At 44.5% G+C, this 15,034-nt stretch overlaps 1 protein-coding gene across 4 annotated transcripts in view; it reads right to left on the minus strand.

Annotated features, from left to right (window-relative positions):
* The window catches only part of SNX11 (sorting nexin 11), an 88,925-nt gene that overhangs the window by 20,153 nt on the left and 53,738 nt on the right, over window positions 1–15,034 (minus strand). The gene's annotated exons all lie outside the window — the stretch shown is intronic.

The raw sequence follows: 15,034 nt of genomic DNA on the forward strand, positions 1-15,034 counted from the left end.
ATGATAAAGTACAGCAACAAAACAATACATATCTGCATAATACAGGGGTGGAAGCAAAAGATCCGTGGACATAAATCATTTCAGTTTTGAGTTACATTAAGCAATGGAGGGCCCTGCAACAACAGATAGCAATGACAGATTTGAAGAGGATGATGAAGGGCACAAAGAAGACAAATAATTGTAGATAGCCTGCACTGAGGTTTTAAACTATGCCACACAAAGATGATTGCACAGGGGGAGGTAGTGTAATCGGGAAAGAATGTTGGGAGCTAAAGGCTAAACTTTTCCAACATAACTTACTTCCTCACCATGCTGTCTTCCTTGTTGTGATTTGAAATGCTCTCCCGCTACCTTTCTCCTCTTGATACCGTCCCATCTTCCATTTTTACTTCTACCTTTAAACTCTAAATGACTAAAGCGCCCCTTTCTCCAATTTTTCTATATGGGGACTGAAATTCTAAAAGCATCAGCCACAAACACAGTAATGAAACAAGAAACAAGTTCTATTCCACAAAGTTAAAACCTAAATATCAAAGAAAACTCCAATCAGAACATTTGACTGCCTATCACTATACAATATCTCAAAGCAGGCCAGCTGCCATGGTCAGGGGCAAAGCAAATTATGGATGTGAGCCAGTAGGCTCTGTTCTTGGGAGTCTGAATGCTTCAGACATCCAGCATATTTGTTACAGGTCGTCCACACCACTTGCTACTGTACCCAATGATACATTAATTGTAGTCCCCGCTGAACAGCAATGGTTGGGTGATGCCCAGGTTCTCAATATCAATTGGAGAACTCTAACCTCTGGGAAAATAAAAGTAAGAGTAGGAAAAGGAAGGAGAAGAAACAGTGGGTATTTGTCATTGTTTGGCATATAAGCCCCAAACCACTTTTAAAGACAAATATTATATGCAAGGGAGCAGGTTAGAAAACAAGATGAGACTACTCCATTAGCTCATTGTCTGTATTTTCAGTGGGACAAAGGGCTTATCGACTGGATGGTTCTGCAGACATCTGGAAGCCTTCTGAAACATATTTTAGTCCCACAATCTTTCAGTGTAGCTTTGCTTAAACTGGCCCACAGTCATTTATGGGGAGGTGTTAGACTTGGCATCTTTAGGCGTGTTTCCCCTGAGTTTTTGCTTTCTGACCTCCCGGTTTTTGCTGGCGTAGTGTTTCTGCGCACTTTTCTCACTGCTGATCAGTGGTAAAGTGCAAGTGTTCCTGTGGTAAATTGTGTTATGGACTGCGGTTTCTGTGATTGGATATTTGATTTACTTGTTAGTCCCTAGTAAAAGTGCACTGAGTGTGCCTGGGTCTGTGAATCAAATGCTACTAGTGGGCCTGCAGCACTGATTGTGCCACCCACGTGAGTAGCCCTGAAAAGGTAACTCAGACCCGCCATTGTGGAGTTTGCGTGCAGTTTGTAACTGCCATGCCGACTTGGCCAGTGCACACACTTGCCAGTCCCTCACCTTCCCCTTTTCTTACATTTCAGCCACCCCTAAGGTAGACCTAAGGTACCCCTGTGGGCTGGGTGCAGTGTATGTGAAAGGTAAGACATGCCTGGTGTGTGTGGAATATCCTGATAGCGAATTAAGGCCAATTTCGTTTTTCGCTATTGCAAGGCTACTTGTACCCCATAGGACAGAATGGGGAGTTTGTTTCTAACATCTTATAAACATCACTGGCAGGGGGAATTTGGTAGGAAAATAAAGTTTATTATGCCTGAACTCTGAATCTAAAGATGTATCTTTTAGTGAAGGTGATTTTTACATTCTGTGTTTGGTAATACCACTTTTAGAAAGTAGGTATTTTCTTGCTCAGTCATCCCGTGTGTCTCTGCCTCTGTTGGAATGTGGATTGCCTGTCTGGGTTTTGGGTGACAGAAGGCTGGGGAGCAGGAGTGACTCCAGATAGTCTAGGTGGGTCAGGAAAGGGCAGAATAGGCCTGGCCTGCAATTGGGGAAGGGGAGGAGATTTACTTGCACTTCAAAGGGCTTTATCTGCCTCTGACCATGCCGTCTCCCCCTCCTGCCAGGAAGTCACACCAGAGAAGGCAGAACTGGTTTTGGCTGGGCACAGACACTCTCTGCCTAAGAGATCAAAGGATTTTGGGATATACATATTGGGGCCCAGACCCCTAAACTTTAGAACTCCTTTGGATCAAGAAGACTGCCAAGAAGAAAAGCTGGAGAAGCTGTGAGGAGGAACTACCACTTTGATGTATTGGCCTACAGAGGCTGCTTCTGTCTTGGGCAGTGAAAGGACTGGACTGAACTTTCTGCAATCTACTTTTGTGACTTTCTCCAAGGGCTTGAGGTAGAGCTTGCCTCCTGTTCAAGAAGCCACAGGAACAGCAAAGACTTCAAGCTCTTCTGCCCTCAGCACTGGGGACCGTGTGTTTTGTGCTGTAACAGAGGGAAAAGCAACCTGACGCCGTCTACGACACCGCTGCCGACTTCTTGTCCTGAAGGTAATGCAGAGGGCCTGCCGAAACGCCGCACCGCGACCCTGGTATTACCGACGACGCCTGCTGACGCCGCCATCGAACCGCTGCTCGCAACACGAACTGTTGGCACTGCACTCCGCATCCCCTCGCTTCACGATGACGCCTTGGCCTCCCCGACGACGCTCCACGCAGAAATCAACGCCACTGCTTGCACCATGTTTTCGAGGGCACCGCTCGTAAAGTTACACAACGCACTACCCAAATCCCGCAGCGCAGCCTTGGCCTACCAATGCCGGCGCCATCTACTCCAGACAACAGCGCTCCAGCAACGACACTGCTTGGACCGCGACCTGCCAGCACCGCAGCGAGCACCGTATTCACTTCGCACCGCGACCCTGGTCTCACTGGCGACGCCATCTGACACCGACGAGCCGCTGCTCTTGCCGCGGCTTGAGGGTACCTCACGCTGCACTTCGCCCGCAGCACCCGAAGTCTGCCGACGCCAGCGCTCCTGATTTACACAGAGCGGAGTTCGATCTGCAACGCGTGTGACTTCGAGGACCCAGACAACTCCTGCACCGACCTTCGGAACCGACGTCTGCGGACGCCATGCTTTCGGAAGCTCAACAAGATGTCGCTGACGCCCTGCATTTCTAAAAGGTACTGTTTGTGGGCCTTCCCGACACCGTAGCTGGCCCCGACACCGCGGTCAGCCAGAACTGTTTGGATTTGTTTGTTCACAATGCCGTGATAGCCCCAGACGGAGCTATCGACTTCAAGGAGCTGTTTTTCAAGGTTATTTTGATAACTGAAGATTTCGAAGTACTGTATTGTGGACTTTTATTGTTTTTGGTCTTGTCTTAAGTATATAAAAGTTTGGGATAATTTTCTAAACTGGTGTGGTGTCCTTTTGTAGTGCTTACACTGTATTACTGTTGGTTATGTGCACATGCTTTACACACTGCTTCTACAATAAGCCCGACTGCTCGCGCCAAGCTACCAAGAGGGTGAGCAGGGGTTATTTTAGGAGTGTAACTCCCTTATCCTGACTAGAGTGGTGGTTTCTACCTGGCTTTGGCACATGCCCTAGCCTACCAAAAATACCATTTCTAAAAGAAGGCATTTAGGAATCAATAAAGCGAGCAATTTTACAGAGTTACTTTTGACCAGCCATTTACCTAGAAACCGCCTGATATTGTTGTCAAAGCCCTGAATGTCAGCTGACCAATCCTGGCTATATCTCTCCAACCACTATCCTTAATCACTGAAGCATTCCAGCACATTAGAACAGATCTTTTAGGCCCCCCTGAGCCTTCTGGACATGGCCATAGGTATGTACTGTGAATAGTGGATTACGCACCAGGTACTCCAAGGTGTTTCCATTAAGGGGCACCCCAGCTGATCACATTTTCTGAAGTTTTACTCACTTTCTTTGACCAAGTAGGTCTGCCAAAAGCGATAGTCACCAACAAGGGAACTAATTCTACATCCTGTTTGATCTCCCAGGTCTGTGAGCATCTGGATATCCCTCACATAAGAACATCAGTATATCTCTGCAGACTTACGGCTTGGCAGAAAGGTATAACATGACCATAAAACAAATGGTGAGGACAATTTGTAAGAAAGGAGTCAAATGAGTGGGATACAGTTCTTCCATGGTTTTGTTCTCCATACATAGCATTTCTCAGGCCTTTATAAGGTTTCCCCTATTTGAATTACTCTTTGGGAGACAAAGGCAGACCAGCTTAGATTTTGCCCTGAAGAAGGACGACCAGACCCCACTATCTATGGTAGAGTACATACTAGCTCTACCAATAAGAGATGAGCAACAGAATATGTGTGGTAAGCGCATGAAGCTCAGTAAAGGCAATATAACAAATGGGCCAAGCTTTGTACCCTAAAGGTAGGCATGAAGGCCTAGCTGCCACTGCCCACATATGAAAATACACTCTTGGCAGTTGACAGAGTGGGTGCTCACACCTGCAAGTAAGCTCATCTAGACATGAAACACTCCACATGATTATCACATTATCTAAAGGAGTGGGAATCCCTAGTACCGAATATTCTTAGGAGCATAGCTAACAACCCTACCACCTTAGAGAAAGACATGCATCCCATATTGGATCCAGGTTGTTGGGAGAAATTAGTTGCAAAAGAAGAAGTAAAAGTGGATGAATGGCTGCCCTTAAAACAGCTAATACAATGGGTAGGTAGTTTGTCCCTGACCACACTGGTCATAAAATGGAGATGCTCATCTGGGACCTGTGTGAAAGTACAAATCTACTGTACTTGCAAGGGATACAGAGAGGCTCTGAGTAGAGAGACTGAGACTATGTTGCCCTTGAATGCCACTGAACCATCAAGAAGTGAATTATTTTCTCCCACTGTGCTTGTCCAAAAGCCTGAGCGTTCTATTCACCTTTTAGTTCAGAGAAGTCTCTGCCTTTTGAAGCCATGCCTCAGGCGAATAACTTTATTGAACGACTGGAAGATGCTTGCTATATTTGCACCACTGATCTCAACAAAGGGCACTGGCAGGTGCCTGTATTTATGAAAAATAAGTAGGCAGTGTTCTCTTCACCTCCAGCACTTTTCAAGTTGTGTGTTGTTTTGTTTGGACTTGATAGGATGCCTTCCATGTTTCAGCTATTAATTGGTGCTGTACTGGCTTCTCATCAAGCCTTTGTGGTTGCATACCAGGACATTAGTATCTTTAGTCCGGAATGGTAGACCCACTAGTCTTATTTATAGGTGGTCTGCCTTTCCTTATTGGAAGCAGCTCTGAAGGTGAACCTTGCAAAATGTTATATTGCAGCAACTCAGGTGTAATATTTAGGACAGAAGATTGATAAAAGTGCTGTTGAGCTTCAGATTTATAAATAAGAGCCTCTGGACTCGATTCATCATCTGCGGATTAAGGAGGACTGCTCCCACCTTGGTTTTGTTGGCTACTATCAGAGATTTGTCCCTTACTTCTCTAATACAGCTGAACTCCTCAGCGCCCTGTTGCACAAGTGCATTTCAAATCACTTTCCAGTGGGATCTTCCCAGGAAGCAGACTTTATGGCATTAAAGGGGGCCCTGACCTCTAGACCCATGTCGATCTGTCCCAAATTCAATTGTCGAATTTCTTTTTCAGTCTGATGACTCGTACGTGGGTCTGGGTACTTCTGTGGTCCAGGACTTTGAGGATGGTCTTCAACTAATCCTATGTATTAATTGGAAGCTCCTGTCCCATGAGGAGTGGAACCGGTTTATTATTTGCTCAGGTGCTATATTTTAGCTCAGGACAGGTCATGCTACTCTGAATTGGCTGGCTCATAATAAGGACTCTACCATTTGTATTCTGTGCGGGTCTCTGGCCACGCTATCTTTTAACTTTTTGTATCCCACCTTCTGGAAAGTTTTTGTGTAGTCCTTCAATTTTCTCTCCTGTCTCTTGCTTTTATCCCAACCCAATTGTGAGGGATCAGGGGCAGCGTATGTGAGTCTATGAGCTCAATTTTAGGGAGTGAAGACCCCCTTCATGATGACCATTCCATAGGAGCGTGTACTAGTCACCTTCTATATCTTTTTTAGACACCTCGACTTGTCGGACCACTATCTCCTAGCGGTCTTTCCATTTGGTTGTTTCGTATTGTCCTCCCCATTTGCAGGTCATGGATGAGTGCATCAGTAAGCACCCTTCCACTTGAAATGTTACACCTTGGCAGATGGACAGCAGTAACTGAACCCATCTACCATATCGAGTGGTTGGGTAACTTACTAACTTGTGACCTTACCGGTCTTTAACCACCTCTCTCTTTCCGTCAAGCCCTTTGGCACACTATACACTGACCCTATCCGGGACCAGTAATGTTAGCAGCCCCACTTCCAATATGGCCGCCCTGTTCTCCGTGACATTTACCACGCTTACACCCATGTGTTACTTCCGTTTAGACCACCGACATGGAGGTCATGCGGAATGCAACAAAGTGAGTCGATGGTCTAGTGCACCAGCCGATCCCGCAGTTTAGCCACGTCCCTTCACTTCCAGTGGCCGGGAACATAACTTAGCCACGAGTAGGATGGCAGTTACCTTCTGGTCCCGGCAGTGTTTGGTGTAGGTTCGTCGACGGTCTCACTTGAGAGCACGTGAGTATTGATGCCTGCACAGAGTACAAGCATTCTTTAATCCTTGACTCCCTCTTTTGGGTGTGTTTTGTCTGGTGTACCACGAGACAACAAACACACTGGGCACGAATATGATGGGTTTGACTTCTTAGTGACATTAGCAGATGGATGATGTGATTACCGAGATGCCACGATGCAAACACAATGGGCGCCAGTATTTAAGCGCAGTTTGTCGCTACGCTGGGGACAGTGAGATCGTATCGCACTTATGGCATACCGTTGGGGTTGCCCTTGTGCATCCCGTTTTGGATCCGCAATTCAGCCTGACTACCGCATCCCTGGGTGATGGATTGGGATCCAATTACTTCCTCTCTGATTGCGTACCCCTTGTACTCCCACCTCCTTTAGGACACTATAAAACAAGGTGTCTTTACATGCCGGGAGTCGATGTATTGAGTCAGTAACCCAAGAGGGGTGAGTTCTCTATTTCTCTAGCTACCATAGGGGTACGGGTGCCTTAACCGTTTTTACCCATATCCCCTTGCCATCTCCTTGCACGACCATTTCACAAGTGCGTGATGCATGTCTTTAGACACCATTATTGTTTCACCATTGTAATATCATATGCACAGCGTATGGTGAAATTTAGCAATGGACTGGCATTTTGAAATTTTACAGCGTCCACTTCCACCTAACCACTGGGTTTTGTCTTATTAGGTTGTTTGTTTATTGAGTTTTATACAGCGCTGGCTAGACCCGGAGGTATCAGAGCGCTTTACATGAGGAATAACAGCGAGTTACATGTACAATAATTTAAAACATTTTACACAGAAATTACAAAATAATTGACAAATCCTACGAGGCAGAGTAGAATGTGAGTATAAGAATAGGAGAGAGGGGGAAAGGAACCTGAGGGGGGAATGGAGTAAGGCAGTCTAGCAAAAATAGAAAAACATTCCGTACAAAAGAAGCCAGTTTCAATAAAATTGTCTTGATCGGACTTCTATTCCTGTTTTAATCCTCACATGGTCTATCGACCTACATTCCACACATCTACCGTAGTAGGTCCCTCACACCCACGGCACCAAACGGCATGAAATACAAGATCTTCGCCAAGGAGCCCCTCATAGGGTGCCCGTCAGGTATTGCATTGCCGACCTGATGAGGAGCATGCACTATGATGAAGCATGACACCCAGCTGTCTGAGTGTGTGAGGGCACTAGTTCCGAAAGGAGTAATTCCCCCTTTTTCCTCCCGCCATATATTGGACATTGTCCCACATATAGCCAACCTCTTATTCCTCTTTCTTTGGTTACTGTTAGGAACTGCATACTGTCTTTCTAGTTTGATTACTTATGGGCATGTATGTTGGACCTGTGTAAAAGCCCTAAGTCCCCCTCTCTTGGTTACATACAATGCTTCTAGCATCACATTTGTTTGTCACAAGTGGCCCACAGCACTTACTATTGTACCCTACAGCAACTGGAGTCGCAACCTAGTGTTTTTTGGTGGATCATGAAAATCTAAGCATTAAATAAAGATGCCTTTACATTTTGTATATATCTTGTCATATCTGCTGCGTTTCAGTGACAGGGGTCAAATGTCATGCTATGGCTTCTGTTATACTACTGCTTATGTTTTTAAACCTGTGAATTGATGCTTACAAACTCTTTTTTGATTTTGGAGTCAGAGGAAAAAAGGTAATGTGAATTATGTGACAATCTTGCTGAAGTACAGAGAGTCTGACAAGAAAGGCTTTAGGATGTCATTTTTTGTACATCACCACAAAATGTAAATACTTGTAGATAAACTGTACATATGCAGCAGTTCGGAAAGAAATTCTGAAGTGTGATGAAAGCAAAGATTTTAATAGGATCAAAACAAATCTAGAGACTTCCTTGGTGGTGCGCGAATGAAAAATATTCACTGAAACACAATTTCCATATATTTTCATTTGCGTGTGATATAGTATCAGTAAAACCGTATATCTGTGCAAATTTAGTGAAAATTTCAATGGAAAATGTCCTCTCTGTCAATTACAGTGCGCTACCACATGATTAGATTAATAATTTGCCTGCCTCATGTCTATCAAAGCTAGGTGGGTTGCAAAGGTTTGTCATGCTAAAACGTGGGTCATGGTTCTAAAAAGTTTGGGAAACATTGCCCTACAGTACATTAGTGGTAGCTCCGGTGGAATGTAGGGCAAATAGTTATGGTTGGTTAAAGGCTACTGGGATCGCAAGGGTTCCTCAGTTCCCTTTTAATTCTCCCACCATTATCTGCCCATCAGTTACCATATCCCTGCCATGCTTATGACACTGTTTCTTGGTCTCCTCTCCCTTGGGCTTTCACAAGTCTGATACAGACAGACCTGAAAATTTCATGGATGCCTCTTATGTAAGGTGCCGGCAAAGAGTGGGGTCTACAAACCAGGGGCTTTCATGTCACAGAAGCAAGGGAAAATGCCAGAAAGGGCGGAGGATCCCTCCTTCTTGTAGTGGGCATAATGACCACAGGAAACTAGCCAATGAGGAGGCAGGAACACTCACAGGGTTGTGATCTTGCAGAGACAAATAAGTTACTTACCCTCAGTATGGCCTTACCTGGTAGAGACTCCATCTAGCGGCAGATTCCTTACCTTAGAATATTTCCCAGACATCAGACTGGATATGGAAATTTGTTTGCATTCCCCTTACACTCTGGTAGGTTGCGTTGTTTGACAATGAGTGGTGTTGTTGGTGACGTCTGCGTGGAAGAGACTTGTGCAGTACCTATATAGGCGCCACCCCAGTGCGCTGACCTTAGTTTTTGACTGTTTTTCTGCTCCAGAAGCACAGAGCCAAAATGAATAGTGTGCAAGGTGAGGTATTGAAGGATCTCTGCCGAACGGGGAAGATGGGAGGGTCAGCTGTGAATCTGAAGCAAGATAGAGTATCTACCAGATAAAGCATTACTGAAGATAAGTAACTTGTTAATCTGATACAGACTTCTAGCTGCAGATTCCTTACCTCACAATAGATACCAATAGATACCAAAGCAATCTCTCTCCAGAGGTTGGTGGGTGGACAATGTTACACTAAGAAGTTCTGGACAACCAAAAGGCAAAATGACATTCACACCGGACCTGCACGTCTTGACAGTAGTGTTTGTCAAACATGTGCAGCGATGCCCAAGTGGCTGCCTGATAGATATCTAGAACTGGGACCCCTCTCGCCAATGCAGTGGTCGCAGCTTTAGCTCTGGTAAAAAGAGCTCTTAAGCCATCAGGGGGGCTGCTTGTTAGCCATTGCATAGTGCATTTTAAATACAAACAACAATCAACAAGGAGACAGTTCTTTTGTGAAGTATTTTGCCTTTCTTCACACCCATAAAACCACTAAAGAATTGATGTTTCACCAAGAAGCCTTTGGTGCGATAGATATGAAAAGACAGTACTTTTTTCAGGTTCAGATGGTGGAATCTTTCCTATTCCTTGGTAGGGTAAGGGTGAGCAAAGAAAGAAAGCTGGGTGATAGACTGCCAGACGTGAAAAGGTTTATCTACCATTGGCAAAAAGAATGCTTGGGTTCTAAGAACCAGCTTGTCTACGAAGAGTAATGCGGGAAACAAAGTGCCTCCAACTCGCTAACCATCCTGGCATGGACGTCAATTCACCAAAATCCCAGGGGTAGCGGAAGTGACATCATACATCATATACCCTTTGACCTTAATGAGGTCACAGGAAGTGACATGACATGTCTAACTAATGAAACCTGACAGTCACCATGAGCTCATCATAATATGCCAGTGCCAGAATTCCCCAAATACTGCTTCTCTTGCACTATGGATGTTTCTTATGTCAAAGGCCGAGTTTAATGTTGTGGACTACACTTTGTAATGAATGGCCCATGACATTGCCACAGTTGTCTTCCCATATGTCAAGAATGTATTCCAATGTGCCATCACCAGCCATTTGCCACAGGTGCTACCAACGCCAAGGATTTCCTCCAGTAGGCCAGCGCTGGCATTTTTCCATGGGTGCCCCATGCCAAAATGTACCTACAGTGTGCCAGTACTAGCATTTTGCTGAGGGTATACCATATGCAAGTACTGCCTCCAGTATGTCAGTGTCAACATTTTGCCGTGGGTGCTTCTACACGCCAAGAAGAATGCCAGGTCCAACAGTGGACTTGCAAGCAAAAAACCACAGGTTCACTTACATTTACTTACTCATTCTCTCATTAGAACTCGGTTGCACTAATTTATTTTCACTGACTGTCTTGCACTTGCTCTCACCCTGAATCACTCATTCACACTTATACTGACTGACTTATACTTACTCACTGATTTTGACGCACATCCACGATCTCACATGCTCACACGTATACGCGCTCTCATACAAACTCACTGTCAATAACATGTATGCACACAACATACATTTAAAGCAATTTTCTTTTTCTTACCTCAGATGCCAGTGAAGGTCCAGATCTTGCTGCTCCACTTTTTATTACACCAATAGTGAATAATAAATTATTATTCACTATTGATGTAATAAAAAGGAGCAGAAAACAAGGTTAGAGTCTGACTCTGATAATGCGAGACTAAATGGCGTCCATGCCTCCAGGCAGGTGTGATCACCACAAGAAAGACAGTTTTGATGGTCTGCAGTCTTCGAGGGCAGCTGTGCATCAGTTAAAGTAGTGAGCATGTGAGGAGGGTAAGGTCTAAATTCAGGTCCCACTAGGGCATAATGAAGGGCACAGGAGAAAACGTGTTGCAAACCTCTAAGGAAACACGTGACAACAGGTGACTTGAACAGAGAAAGTTTTTCCGGCAACCACAGGAAGGCAGAAATAGAAGAAAGGTACCCTTAACCATACCCAAAGCAAAGCCTTTCCAGACTAAGGACAGAACAAACAGCAGAACTTCAGACAAGGGTGCAGACAAAGGATCAACAGATATGGTTGCACACCAAGCCAGAAGTGTGTCTCATTGTCAGGCTTAAATCTTTTTTGTGGAGGGATGTCTGGCTGTCAAGATGACATCAAACACTTCGGGAGGGAGGTCAAACACTTAACTGTCTCTGCTCAATCTCTACGCATGTAGGTGGAGAGTGGACAGGTTTGGGTGCAGAACACTGCCCTGTTGCTGCTACAAGAGATCACCCAAAAGGGGCAACCTGATAAGAGGACAGATGCTCATGCTGAAGAGTTTGGGATACCAGACTCTCCTTGCCCAGTCCAGGGCCACTAAGCTAACTATGGCCAGGTCATTCTTGATCATGCTCTCAACAGTTAGCTGTCGAGATAGAGGGAAGACTAGAATCCGTAACCTCCACAGATGTGCTGCAACCACTGTCATCACCTTGGTGAACACCTGAGGGGCGCTGATAAGCCAAAGGGGAGCAAAGCAAATTGAAAGTGCTCACGCCCTACTGTGAACTGCAGGTACAATCTGTGGGCAGGCAGGACATATATATAGAAGCTTCCTGCAAGTCCAACACTACCATCCAGTCTCCAGGGACAATCAAGTGCAGATAAGACCTGAGCCAAGGTGAGTATTTGATTTTTCCTTCTCCAGGAAGTAGCTCAGAGGGCGTAGATATCCATCCGTCCTCAGCATCAGAAAGTAGGGGGGAATAGCAACCACGACCTACTTCTGAGGCCGGTACCCTCTTGATGACTCCTTTGGCTAGAAGAGCCAATACATCCTGTCGCAAGAGATGGTATTCCATTAGCCGATTGGAGGGCAGTGGCAGGGTCTGTTGGAAAGGGAAGGCATTGCCCTACTGGACAATTTGAAGCGCACACTTGTACGAAGTTATTTCCTGTCCGTCTCACTAAACATTTGTGGAGCAGTGAGCGGTGTGCTCGAATGGCATCTATCCCGTGTAAACGGAGGCAACTTGGTATTTCGAGATTGCCCACTTTACACATTGCAGAATAATAATTTTACAACATATAAGCCAGATCAGAAGGGTTTGGGCATTTTAACAGCACACAAGAGCCCCAGGGACCACTATCAATATAGTGGTGCTGATTTATTGTCTTCTTCATAGGCTCCTAAGGTCTAGCTCCCAGGGGACAGGCATAGCCATGCTCCTGATTGGAGCTCGCTCCATAAGGGCAGGACTGGCAGCCTCACTGCACCTTCAATGGCAGCGAGCAGCGTGGATGAGTGGCATCTATCCCTTGAAAACGTGAGTAGTTTGGTGTTGCGAGGGCACATGTATTGAGGGCCGTATACGCCTGCACAGGGTGCTACTTCCTAGAAGCACCCCGGTACATATGTGGCAACAACTGATTTTGGGATATGTGGAGGCAGGATCAACCAGTAACCCGTGTGTTTCATCATTTTCGTTGCCTACCTTAACACTGACGTCCTCCCCCTGTAAGTCCCTTTATAGGTAAGTGGATTCGTATTCTTTATAGGAGAAAATGTCGGTTGTTTTCATTTCTGATATTTATTCCCGCTTTGCCTTGGGGTGGGAGCACCGTTCAGGGTCCTGGTAGGTCCCCTGTTGACCCGGTTACTCAGTAGTGAATTTGCTTCCACTAAGGTTGTACAGTCAGGCAGTTAGAGGATCGCCATTACCCTCTTGTTCGGTTTCGTTTTAGGCATCTTCCCTGGACTTCTGGTGGCCATTAGCTAACTTTAAACTCAGGCGGGCCCCACCTACCCTTCGGTAGGTAATTGTGCTATGTATTCCTTGGGATAATTTTGTTTATTATTTGTTCACCTTTTATTTTTTGTTTTACTGTGTCACGGACTTTACGGGGATTTTTCCTTCTGTCCCCAACTCTATTTTGTTGAGTTTTTCTTCTCTATTTAGTACATTAGTCCCCATTCTGTGCACATGGCCTATTTTTTCTCTCGGTCTTGGTGGTGGTGCTCCAGCAGCGTATTGAAGTTCTGATTATTGTCTTGTATTTCTGACATTGTTTTCATTGTCCCAACAGAGACTGTATTCATTCACTATTTCCAGTCGCAAGAAACAGCCCTACGATGCCCTGGTTTCTTCTTTTCAAAAGATTTAATATTGTTGAAATATTTGAAGTAATCCAATTAACCCAATTAATTGTATATATGATATTGTTTTCCTTGCGCCCTGACGAAGGAACTGTGGATTATTGTCCTTTCCGAAACGCGCGTCGGCGCTTTCTTTTGCTTGCTTATTTTATGTCTTTCTCCCTTTTGCTTGTAACTCTGTTTGTCATGATTGTTTTGTTCCTTTATTATGATGTATGGTGTTGTGGTTGCTTGAGAGGATTCCTGCGAGTATGAGTATGATTGAGGGCTGTATGATGTTGATTTAATTGAATTATTTTGTACATATTTGTATATATCTTGTATGAAATTGTTGCTATCTATGGATCACTAAAAATAAAAATCATATGTTTTTCTAAAGAAACATGCTTGTGTAGGACTATGATGCTATATATAAAGTAATGGATGTTTCACCTATAGACTGATAATGTTCTAGGAGAGGTTCTTTGTTTTTTTATGGCAGGATCAACCAGGTCAGAGTGTGTCATTTACATACAAAGGTTCAGTATCATAATGTGGACCGAATATGAATAGCAACACAAACCTCTCCCTAAACAATTTATTTAAAGGTAGTACATCCAAAATAGAAATATAATTGCCCCACAAAAACTGATTTTCGAATGTTTATTATGAAAAGATATAAATCATTTAAATATTTTCATTTTTTATAAAAATCATACATGTCTCTTATAGAGGACCCCCACCAGCGTGATTTCAGACACATGCAACAAATAATACATTGTGAAACCACATAACACAAAAACAACAATAGAACAATGCACAAGGACAATCATAACACACAAATGTGAACAGACAACATTATACAAATGACAATATTATACAAAATGAACTCAATATGAAACATCAAGGGAAGAAGCGCAGACGCGCGTTTCGGAGTGGACTGTTAACAAACAGATCCTTCATCAGGGCGCAGTAGATACACTTTCTTCAGTAGCCAAAGACAATCTGTATATCGTGCATATTTTACATATACATAAAGGGGGCTCTGTGTCGGAACACATTAATAATCTTTATGGGCAGTTTTCTGGATAAGAAGCAGAATGGATTCCACAAAAAGTGCGAAGACAAGGTTTGACCTACTTCAGACGGATGCAGAGACTTGTCTTTGCATTTTTTGGAGGACGTTACCGCACTCCCCCTGGGCCTGCTTGATATCTAGTTCCATTTTTGGAACTTGGAATTATCCACTGTGACGCTGAGCCCTGATTGGTATGCAATATATCGGGTGCCTCATGACCTGTGATTCTTACCTGCCTCTTATGCTTACTGTGGGCCCAGTGATATCGAAGGAGTATATTTGATTGAGGACCATGTGGTGGCTTATTTATCCATCATACTCCAATTGAACTTCTAATGAGCCCAAAGGTGATCCTTTCAACTCTATACACGGATATCCGTGTATTCCATGGTACTTACATGAA

Source organism: Lissotriton helveticus, chromosome 5_1, assembly GCF_964261635.1.
Source record: "Lissotriton helveticus chromosome 5_1, aLisHel1.1, whole genome shotgun sequence".
Classification (NCBI taxonomy): Eukaryota; Metazoa; Chordata; class Amphibia; order Caudata; family Salamandridae; genus Lissotriton; species Lissotriton helveticus.